This window comes from Accipiter gentilis, chromosome 9 (genome assembly GCF_929443795.1).
Source record: "Accipiter gentilis chromosome 9, bAccGen1.1, whole genome shotgun sequence".
Classification (NCBI taxonomy): domain Eukaryota; kingdom Metazoa; phylum Chordata; class Aves; order Accipitriformes; family Accipitridae; genus Astur; species Astur gentilis.
In genome coordinates, this window is record NC_064888.1 from 32,667,407 (window position 1) to 32,679,407 (window position 12,001).

Genomic DNA, 12,001 nt, shown 5'->3' on the forward strand with positions numbered 1-12,001 from the left:
GTGCTGCCATGCTTGTGCTGGTGCCTGCTTTGCTGTTTCAGTGCTAATGTAAGACCTCTGCCCCCAGCTCAGCTCCTCCCTTGGCCAGCTTGGCAGATCCCACCTTTCTGAGGGGACATCCCAGCCATCTGACTGCAGGGCTCTGGGGAGAGAGTAGGTGCTCACCTCCCTCCCTGGCCACGCTGCTCCCATGGACAGGGAGGAGCTGAGGACCCAAGCACTAATGTGTGAAGGTAAGCGTGACAAATCAGGATGGCACCTACCTGGGAGATGGGCTGTGTGAGTTTGAACGTGCATGGGCAGGGCAGTAACCCTAGTTCTCTGCTTCCAGACACCAGCACACAACAGCTACCACCATCCTTAGGGAAAGGAAAACTCTGACAGTGTTTTGCAGCTTGCGTGCTGAGCAAATTCACCAGATTGGGTAGGATGGAACATTTAGGGGGCTTTTGTAGCCCAGATGGGCTTGGTTTCGGGTAGCTTACTCCTAGGGATGGAAGTTAGATCAGGCAGGTGAGTGGGTAATGTCAGAGGTGAAGGGTGGGGGCTGACAGTGATGGGGGCTGAGCTGGCTAGTTCAATGTGCCTGTGTCCATCTGGCAGCTAAGCTTGGTGAAGGAGTGGGGATCTCAAAACCAAAGTCCTGAAGGAAAGTAGAGACCTACGTAGCTGTAACAGCAAGGGAAGGCTATAGCAGGATGCTTTTAGACATCAGAAAATGCAAGTGAGGGAAAGATGCCAGGAGTGCTGTGCCCTTAGGCAAAACTTTGATTAGAGCTTATTCCTTGTGATACCTGAATCCAAAGAAGATGAGAGGAAATGTCACAGAAAAGGGGATTTTGCAGACTCTACTGCCCATGGAACTGCTGGTTCAGGGCTGGCCTGGGACATGAGCACCTCTCTCCATTGACACGCCTGATGGTGTACCCTTATGTCCTGGACTCCTTGGTGTCATTTGGGAGCTGTTTCAGATTCTGGTGTGGGACTGAAGAAGGCTTGTGCTACACAGCTTTTAGTCCATTGCTTTTAGGCTTGCAAAGAGCAGTCATGTTGCAAGCATGAGTGCAGTTGCTCAGCCTCTGTCTCTGCTTTGCACATGCTGCCTTTGCTTTCTGTCTCCAAGACAAACAAACTCTTCAAAAAACTGCCACAAAAATACATGTCTTTACATCGTTGCAAATCAGATTGTGAAGAGATCTGGGGTGGGGGCGGATGGGTGGGTGTTGTCCTCAAGTGTCCCTATGTGTTCTTACACTTGCTGGTGTGATTTGTACCTACGCTGATTACAAAGGCTTCTCCTGCTTCTCTATTAAAGGACTTTCTAAAAGGCAGAAATTACATCCTGACCAGTAAAACCCAGGTAAAATTCACCTGCTCCATGAGGAGTTTATACTGAGGTGCCCATCTCCAGTCCTTGAGCAACACAAGGTAGGTAGCTCTTCTGAGCTCCTTGCCTTCTAGTGGCGAGCTTCTTTTTTCAGGAGACAAAGCGTGAATGAACAAGGTATTCTGCAGGCGTTGTTATTTGTATGCTAAAAACAATAGTTGCCTTGCTGGGAAGTCAGAGGTCCAAATGTGCGTGTAATATGGCAAAAATAAGTGAGGCTCCAGGCATGGTGAATTTGACCCTCCATCTCCACTTTTCACGGCTTCATGCTAATTGGAGACGAGACACGCTGCCAGCTCATTCTCTGGGGAGAAAAAGGCAGGAACCAATTTGCAGAGCCACATAAATATGGAAGTAGGATTTTTTTGGCGTGGGAGGTGTTACCAGTGCCACACATTACGGTTCCTTGGCTTTATCACATTGTAGGCTTTTACCGAGACATGAGTAAGTTCGCTAAATAAGGAATATGAAAATAGCTTGTGAAATAGGTTGAGTCATCAGAGAAAATCAAACAAAGTTCTGACACTGGGGCCTCAGTTGTAAAGTCCTACTTTGTTTTACCATTGCATTATGAACTATGGGGTCATTTCAATCTGTTTATTTCAGCTTCAGAATTCAAAGTACTCTGACATCTAAGTAAGGCTTACCAAATGGGTTCATTTTTCTATTAGCAGCACTGCTGTATCCCTATGCATCCCACCTATGAACACTTGCAGGGAACATAAAGGTTACCAAGAGAAATGGCTCCTGTGATTATAGCTGAAGTGCTCAGCACTTCTTCCAGCTTTCTCTGGTTATTAAAGAGGATTTATGGCCCCTAGATATCCCTTTCAAGTACTTGCCTATCCCATGGAAGTCACTGACTGTTATTTGTAGCTCCTGGGAAGCCTAGCAGGACCTGCTATGCTAGGAGCTGTACCAACACCAAACCAACCCAGAAAGCCAGCAGCTCAAGACCAGGAATGACCGTGGTAGATAGAAAGGGAGAAAGAAGCTCAAAGCCCCTTAGGGACAGCATTGCCCTAGCACTGTCATATTTCTCTCAGGGATTTTTTGCATATGCCAGAAGACAACCCATGCTAGGGACACCACGGGTAGAAAGCACCTCTAGGAGAGAAGCATGCACGGGATCCATGGGAACCATTAGACATGCTGTACGTGAGCAGAGGTGGGAAACACTTGTAGTATAAATCCTACAGCTACATGATGCAGGGGTCCCTGCCCCAGCCTCAACCCATGCTCGCTGTGGTCACAACTAGGATTTCAGGACAGGCAGCCCATAAAGGTGTCTGATCTGCTGGGACTGTTAGACACTCAGAAATGGCAGGCAAAATGACAAAGACCTCAAACCCCTTTGGCATAACCATTTTTCCAGATTTGGTTTTACTGAGCTACTCTGTTAGTAAAGTTACTCACATGAGTAAGCGTTCATTGGATGAGGCTTAAGTCTCCCAAGTGAAGCGATAAAGTAGTTTTTCATGGGCTTTCTTTTTGTGTGTGTGTGTGAATAGTGGTTTATTTCTGTCACACAAATACTCCATTTCTGAGACTCCTTTGTAAAGCAGACGGCGTTTGATAGTGAGTCATCTCTCGTTATTAAATTGCCCATACACTGCAAGCTGCCTCCAGGCCCTGATCCAAAGCCTATTGCCTTCAGTGGGGAGGACAGCTCCTGAACACAATGGGCCTCAGATCAGGCCCTGGATGAATCTTTACATTAAATCTTTATTTTAAGGAACCGTTTGTTCTAATTGGAACTAAACTTGCTGCTGCATTGAAATGGAACATGAGGTCTACAGGACTCAGGCTGGAACAACAGCTATGTCCTCTCTGCTCTAATGCCTCCAACCATGTTAAGTCAAGTTAACTGGAAAATCAATTGACACGAATTCCAGCATGACTATTAACTGCCATCCGGCAGGGCCCCGAGAGGCTGGCCAAGATAAAGCAGATTTCTAGCAGGGATGGAGCAGAACCATGCGTGTTCATCTCCTAGAGATGCTTTCAACCCGAGGTCTTCCTAGGATTGCCCACGTTGCCCCGAGTAATTACTGTGGCTAACAGAGAGCCCGGGGGGTCAGGCAGTCTGGGATTGATTGTGGGCTCTGCCCTTGGCTTTCCAGGGCAAGCGATGCAGCTGCTCTGTACACTCCTGCTGGCACAGTCACATTTGTCAAAAGCGTAAAGGAAGTGAGTGAGACCTGGACTGACCGAGCTGACCAGATGGATCCCTTGAGTATATAGAAAAGGATTATACCAGCAAAACTCTTTTCTGCAGCACAGCTCATTTCTCCTGCAGAGGATGTTTCTGCTCTGTTGGTAAAATGCAGAGCTTTGCTGATGTGGTTTTGCTCATGCAAGAAGCATTTTGCTGCTAGAGTGGACCTGAATTTCTCTAAATGTTTCTCTCAGGCTTATCCGTATGTCTCTGCGTTCTGCCTTGCATCAGGGATAATGATATCGATCTCATTTTGAGAAAGACATAAAGCTTTTTTCATATGTTTGCAATGCACATTAGACCCATGGACAAAAGCTATCCTAAGCACAAAATCTTGTTACCATGATGTATTTATTGTACTGTGCTTGTGAGGCCATATGTTCCATATTACAAGAGAGAGTTTGTCAGGGTTTTTTTCCCCCCCAGGATATAATGTTTTACTTAGTTAAAAACAAACCCAATCGGACAGTGCTTTCAGACAACCACCGCAGGGTAGAGCAGCCGCTCTGCCGGGAAGCAGGCGATGGGAGCCCTGGGTGGGTGGCAAGAAATCTGCGTGCTACCGAGTGCTAAAGCATTGACATGGTTCAGTTTACTAAATCCAGCTGTGAAGAGCAGCTGGTTTTCTGGCAGTCAGCATGGCATACGCAGGCGGATATGCTCAAGAGAATTGATCAGGGGCCACCAGTGGGGCAAAGTGAGAAGGCGAGGGTATGTTGTTCCCTGTGCTACTAAGTGCTAAAGTGGCTCCTGGCAGTTCTGATTACTAAACCCAGCTGTGAGAAGCTTTTCTGGACTTGAATGTAACATCTGATGGGGATACGCCTCAGCCGTGTGCGTGGGGAAGAAGGTGGATGCAGAGGGCTTCTACATAACCGGCTACTGCCCTGCTTGATGCTCTGGCTTGTGGGATCCTGGGGAAACGTCACTGGGACAAGCGGGGGATGTCTGCAGACAGCAGGGGAGGTGCTGCCAAGAGGCTTCAGACAGTGTTGTTATCCCGGTTTCTCAGTTTCTCTTCCCATTTCCTTCTCTTCAGCCCCCCTCCGGGAGGGAGCTGAGGATGCCAGGGGAGGCAGTGGGCACAGCGGGCCAAGGCAAGGGGAAATCATGTAGAACAAACAGCAAGACGCTTCCTTGGAGGGCTGGAAAAGATAAAAAAGATGCCCATTATCTGGACCGAACTGTGAAAACCTGCACCGGTGAAGCCTGCCAGCTTGGGTGTGATAAGAGAAGGATGTCCTGCTGCCTCTGGGCTCAGCCTGGGAAGAGCCTGAGAAATGCTGAGTGCTAATAGGGAGGGAGGTCCAAGATAATCCCTGGGGTAGTGGTTTCAGTTTCCATGATAAAGCTGGAAGTTATCTTTGCTGTCCTTTGATCTTCAAAGGACAGGAGGAAATTTCACACTTATGGGAGGCCACCCAGTGTCAGGTGAAGTTGCTGCAGCTTGTGAAAGTCGGTCAGATGCCATAAGGCCATAAGGCAGCTCACCTGCCTTAGTGTGAAAATGCCTCGCAGAAAGGAGTCTGCGTTTTCCTGGGGCTGGTTTTGGTGCCCTGGTTAGAAAATCACATTTGTTTGTGGATCTGGAGGCTGCAGATGGATGGCTCAAAGAGGTAGTAAAATCCAGGCAACGTGCTTCGTCAGTTTGGATGTGTATTACTTTGTTGGATGGATGTGGTCAGCCAAAATAATGATTTTTGTTCTAATCTGATCACAAATTTACTGCAGCCACCTCCTTCCAGGGTGCTAATGAGGAGCAGGGGCGGGAGGAAAGGGATTTTCTGGTATTTTAGGATGCTCTGTGGAAGTCAAATGTCCAGTCTGACATCTCTGTCAGACATTATTTTGTTTGTACTGGTCACAAAGACTGAAAAAGCTGCCCCTAAACAAGGCGGCACAGGTCGCAGACCCACGCAGGCTCTCTCTGCCCCTTGCCCCACAGCCTGGCTCACCACACATGCTGAGCGCAGGCGTTCAGCCGCTTCTCTGCATCCACCCGCCGGTTCCCCCAGGGAGTCTCTGTGGCCCTTGGTTAGTCTGTGTCCTGGCACTGCTGGGAACGGGTTGCAAAATATCTCTTTGGTCAATGGTATCATCCAACCAGCAACACCTCTGGGGATGGGACAGGCACCGCTGCTTCCCCTCGGTCCTTCACCCACTCTTTCGTAACAGCAAATAATCAGTCTTTCTGCAGACACAGCTTCAGAGCAAGCAGTCAGCCCCACAGATGGGGTGCATATATTTATGTCTGTGTGGCTCTCTTACTGCCAAGATCACATTTACTGCTCTCTCAAACACGAAGAGATTCATTGGAAGTAAAATTGACTGTTGTTAATTCACCTCCTGATCTCCCAGGCTCGCGCTGCTGTCTGAGCGGGTGATCTTTCACCTGGAGTTTGGGATTAGGCAGGTCTTCAGAGGTCACCCTGGCTTATTATTTATTTTGATGAGAACCCGTTGATCCTGTCCTCCCAGGGCTGTCCCCAAGCCTTGCTGGCGGATGAGCAGGAGTGTCCCCCGACCCCAGGAGCATCATGCAGCCCCCCGAAAGCAGCCACCCGCCTGCCCTGACGCTGGCGAGCTGGCGCCGACCCAGCCCCTCTCTGGGGCAGCCCCCACCGAAGCCAAGGGGTGCCGTGGGCTACCACCCTCGCTGCTGGGGCCGCCACCGGGTGCAACAGCTCTGTGGGGTCCAGAGTCCCTGACTCGCTTCTCCTTCACGCCCGGCCTTCCCAAAAACAGGTCTGGGGGTGCATCTGGGGGTGCCCTCCAGCAGGGCTGACCCCATAAACAGCCCACTGCGGGGCCTTTCCCTCTTCTGGGGGTTAAAAAACAAAAAAGGCGGAGCAATAGTTTCTTTCACTGAATTTCCAAATGCAACAAAGCTCTTTCTTCGTTGCATCAGAGCAAAGAAAAACATAGATGGTTTCCACCCTTCAGCAGGATGAGGCCCCTCTCGCCCCACAGCCGGAGCCGGCCCGGCCCACGCCGCCTGCCGGCAGAGCTCCTGGCACCGCACGGCCGTGGCAGCGTTCGTTTCGTGTGTACGCAATGGCTTGCTTTATGGAATTAGCGAACCAAGTGAAATTAATTCAACCACAACCACATTTTATTCATAGAGAGGCTCGGCTGAAAGACGATGAGCATAACAACTGCTTTCCCTTAATAAATGTGCAGCAGATTCATTCATGATAAAACACACCGTTCTTAAAAGGAACCTTTTTCTATTGCTCATTTTACGCCGTTTTTTCACCCTGCCACTCTCTTCTTGACAAGCGTGTTAGCTTGCTTAAAATGTTGTTGTATGAATGGGTTTATGGATGAATACTTAACAGTCAACAGTAATTATTTACCTTTACACATTCAAAGGATCATAAAAACCGAGAGAAAGTTTTTTTTTTAATTTTTAAAAAGAAACTGCCTGACTGTTTTGAGCTGTTTAAAGTGAATAGAAACAGAGTCAGAAAAGAAAAAGCAAAAAAAAGGCTCCGGTGCTTTTCATGGTCCGCAGAGACACCCACCGTGAGGAAATAACAGGAGAGCTTGGCAGGTCTCCCGGGGCCTGGCGGGACGGCTGCCTTTTCCCCTCCCAGCAGCTTATAAAACACAGAGCAGATGCCTCACAGAGAAAAGCTAATGATCCGCGCACGGCGCTGGGCAGCGGAGGCACAGGGCTACCCACTGCCCGCCTGCCTCCCGGAGCTGGGCTGGCAGGAACGGCTGAGCAGCTACTGCTCTGCTCTCCTCCCAAATCACAGGAACAAGTGTCGTTATCAACACTGATTGCACGTTTGCACTCTGTATATAGGTATATAGACGCCTTCCGACCTACAACCCCTTACAGCGTATCCCCCCTGGCACCCCCCAGGGCCCGCTGCGGTTGCAGGCAGGGAGCTGGAGTGTCCGCTGCCTGCTGCAACGTCGGCATCAGAGGCAAAAAAGAGCAAGAAAATGGTCTGGGGGTGCTTAAACGGGTGCCCACCTTTGCAACACAGGTATTACTGACTAATGCTGTGCAGCCAGCTTCTGAACCTGTAGTTACATCACATCCACCCCTTATCAAACAGAGCTTTTTAAGGGTCTTGCAGGCTAAAGTTTTGACAGGCAGTTGCTCACTGGCAAATTACAGGCTTTTCTGCAGGTTTTGGTGAGGGGTCAGACTCTTGCGCGACTATAGGGCTTGAGGGCAAAAGAGCTTGGTAACTTAGCTCAAGAAAAAAAAAATTCTTGGAAAGGAAACCTATGTGTGGCTGGCTTGCATGTTTTTCAGAATAAGTGTTCTTTGTTCCTCGAAAGCCTGGTGGGTTGAGCGCACTGAGATCGATGCATGTGCCCAGATCTGTTGAGAAAGGGCTGGTTTCTCTCACTTGACCTGCTAGAACCTCCACTGAACTCAAAGGCGAGAGAAAGATGCGCTATGGCCTTGCAGCCTTAGGATTTGCACTTGACATGGGTAGTTCAGGAGGAGAGGTATTCTTGGCTGTCCCACAGTTACCTGGCTTGACCTTGGGCAAGATACCTTCTCACTGCCCTTTTTTGGCAAACTGAAATTAGAATATCAGAATACCTGGTTATGTGTTCAGAGTGCCATTAAACACCAGGTTCTGCGTGGTCTAATTAAAGTGTCAACCAAAGCCCAGTTCCCCAGTTTGCTCCTGAGATTCCGCTGCAACACCAACACAAAGGCGAAGTGCCCCTGCCACTTGCTGCTGACTGCAAGTGATGATGCACATGTGACTGATGTTGTGATGAGCCTACTGATTTCTACAGTCATTTAAAAATGGCAGTAAATACCTCAGTGATTGCAGCCATTCATGAATGAAAGCAGTCTGTACACATATTGGTTCACAATTGAAAGTGGTAATAGAAGAGGTTAATAATACACTTAAAATGCTTTTTTTTCCCCCAACACATTTAACATGTTTTTTCCTAAGAGTAATTTTACTATTTGAGAAGAGGAAAAAAAATACTACAGACTTGAAATCCCATGTATACGTTCCCATTAAGCATCATGAAAGAAATGCCTGATGTATTTTTATGCCGATGAAGCCTAGATGAATTAAAGCAGTGTTCCCACTTTCTCCTTTCTAATGCTAATGTTTAATTCTAGCATATTTATAGAAAAACACTGCTTATAAAACAGGGCCATAGAAAAAAGCTCTGCAGCACCTACTGAAGCGAGGTGAACTCCACGCATAGCAAGCACTGATTATATGTTTGCAGGATCTGAATAAAGTGTGCTGTTTTACCAGCTGCCAGCTTTCTGCACTCCTACAGCCATGGCAGCTTGACGGAATAAAAATGACACGCATTGCCCTTGGGTTGGGTGCATATATTCAGCATGGACTACAAACCCAAAAGAATAACAAAAAATATAATACCTACCCCGACTCACCCCTCCACTCCTTCAAATACAAATCTCCAAAAGCTATGTGACAAAACCTGTATGCAGGGGCCTACAAACGTATCTGAAACACTCTTTGAACTAGCAATCATTTGCCACTTAATCCTTAATGAATACAGTTGCTATTTTTGCAAGCACGTCACACTGGTGGGAGTGTTTGTTGATGAAATATCAGTGAGATTTTATTCCTATGAATAAATATAACCTGGTGTCTGTGCACATCTGTACACACACATAAGTCATCTTCAAACTGCAGGAGTGTGCTGTATATCTGAAGTCCTCAAGAGGGAATGAACACCTGGGGATAAAAAAAGATCCTAGGTCCTTATTTGTGCCTGTTCATAATACGGAGGGTGATGCACTTCTTGGTACACCTCAACAACAGCAAGCTGTCTGGGGCACCAGATGTGGACCAGCAGGTTGTGGGATCTCAGCTCTTAGAGCTTTGACTCAAGGCAGGGTTTTCAAGAGGACCTGGTGCATCCAGGCACAATAATGTCAGTGCAGCCGTCAAGAGAAAAGGCAAAATTTTCCTAAGCTGGTGGCAACCCTGGTGACTCTGAATCCCTTGTTTATGGGAGGAAGATGAAATCCTTTCTCTGGGAGTCTATGATTAAGTGAAAATAAGTTTCTGAACTACAAAGGAAAGCTCAAAAACATGATACAAGGCATCCTGTACCACTAAAAGTGGAAGTCAAAGAGGAACAAACTTTAAACCCTGTCAATTTAAAAACATTTCTAGGCCTGTTACTGCCCTGAGAAAGAGGCATGAATAACAGAGGGTGGTCTTTCCACCCGTGGTTTTTAGCAAGAGAAGGCTGTTATTGAGGAGATATCCCAGCCATTTGTTGGGACAAAACCTTCACTGATGTGTTTCAGCAGAGGTCAGACTGCACTGCCTGCTGTGTGGTGCCAATCAACAGTCTCAAATGTATAAAACGTATTGCTGTTTTCTCCTGCCTGAGTGCATCATGGGGTGATTTTGCAAATTACAAGTTTATTTAGAATGTGTAAATCTGTGCAATTTATTTACATGCAAATACTAACACAAAAATAGATGTAAATAACTCTTTTAACCAGGTATAGGATTGGTTAAGTGTATTCTAAGGAAAAGTGGGGAAATCGACTTCCCTTTCTTTTCTAAACTCTCTTCTCCCCCATGCCAGTGACTCCCCTTGGACAGGCCAGGTAGCTGGGATCTGAAGTACTGGCATCTGTAATTCACTTTGCCCCCGAAAAGGTGAAGAGTAAATTCCATTATACCAGCCAATCCCAGAAAAATGTTGTGAGACTCATTTAAGGGTTTAAAATTTCCTGAAATCCTAAAATGAAAGGGATTCCGAAAATGCAAATGGAGGAAATACTTTTTCCCCTAAGTTCCACTGAACTGAGCTATTTAAAAGTAAATGCAGAACTGTCAGGCAGGAAATTTCCATTCTGAATTTGGTTTTGGCGCAATCTTTATATGCTTTAGTTTTTTAAGCACTGTGCTTTCTGAAGAAACAATGAACTATTTCTTTAAAGGTGCAGGTGACATCTGTTACAATAGCCTCCTGATGGGCCTCTAGTAAAGTAATTTCCTTACATGGGCAGTTAAGAATAGCTGGGACTAGGGAGATTTTCCCTTTAGGCAAGGAACGTAATTCATCCATCTATTATTCTAGGAGACTAGACCGTTCTGTTTAAATCTATTTTTATTAGTGTTAAGAGGATCAGAACAAGAATCCTATTGCGTGTGTAGAAATCTTGGCTACGGCTGCATTTTTGAAGGAGCACTGTCAAATGGAAAATTGCGCTTTCTCCGAGGCGTCGTGGCGTCGTCGTGGCTCTACCGTTGTCACAATAACACCTGAAATTTCTGTAACTGAAAGAGATTAGAAGAAAATTTTGCTCATTTTGTGTGTTTGACAGCTTGCCTTTTCTTTTGGGGAGCTGAATAGTGGCTCTCTGGGAGATGAAGGAGTGGGTACAGGCTCAAGCTAATCTTTCTGTTTTCCTGGGAGTATTTTGCACCATTCCTGTTACTTAGCTCACCCCGGGCACGTATTATTTGGCTTTTCGCAGTGGACGCAGAGCTCGGCTCTCAGAGGCGCCAAGGCCTGCCAGGGTGCCCGGGCCCTGCGCTGCGGCACCTCGCACCTGGAGGCTGCTCGGCCCTGTCCCACGCGGCTTCGTGTTGTCTCACTGGAAGGACTGGAGCCGGCAGAGTGGGAACAAGGAGCAAAACCAGATGTAAATAAGCAAAAATTGGAGAAGGGACTGTAATCCACGCCGCACGGCCCTACGCTGGGAGCCTCTGGCCTGGTGGGATGGCTAGGCGAAGTGGTGCACTGGGGGTGAGGGGGCACGCTGAGGCCCAGCCGCAGGCCCTAACGCCTCCAATTCCTCTTTTTTTTTTAAATTTTTTTTTTTTTTTTTTTTTTTTGAGATCCTCCAAAAGAAGACATGATTTAAGATGAAGGTTTTATTTTACATTCCGGGTGCACACTTTTACTGCCCTTCCACCCCAGGAGAGGACTGGGGAAGGTGTACAGCGCTGCTCTCCCTGGGGTCAAACCTCCGCCGTGTCCCGTGTCCCGTGTCGTCCCGTGTCCCGTGTCCCGTGTCCCGGCCCCCGGCCCGGCAGCGCCCCCTGCAGGCGCGCCACGCCGCGCGCCCTCCCGCCCCGCCACTGTCCCCCGCTCGGCTCACACTTGCCTTTGGCGCCCAACCCGCCCCTCAGGGGGAGAAACCACTTTTCCCAACTCTCTGGGGGGACCCTTACTGCGAGGGGAGGCAGTGTCACCCGCCTTTTCCGCTTCAGAGCACCTTTAAAAAGGGCAGAGAGGCACTTTAGAAGCCGGAAGAAAGGGGACTCCTTCTTGTCCCTTGCGGTGTCCCTTCTCCGGCAGAGCAGTGGCGCGTTCCGTGCTCCCCACCTCCCCCTCTATCGGGTGCTGAGTAGTTCGCGCCGGGTAGGGATGGGGAGGCTCCGCCGCCATTTTGTTTG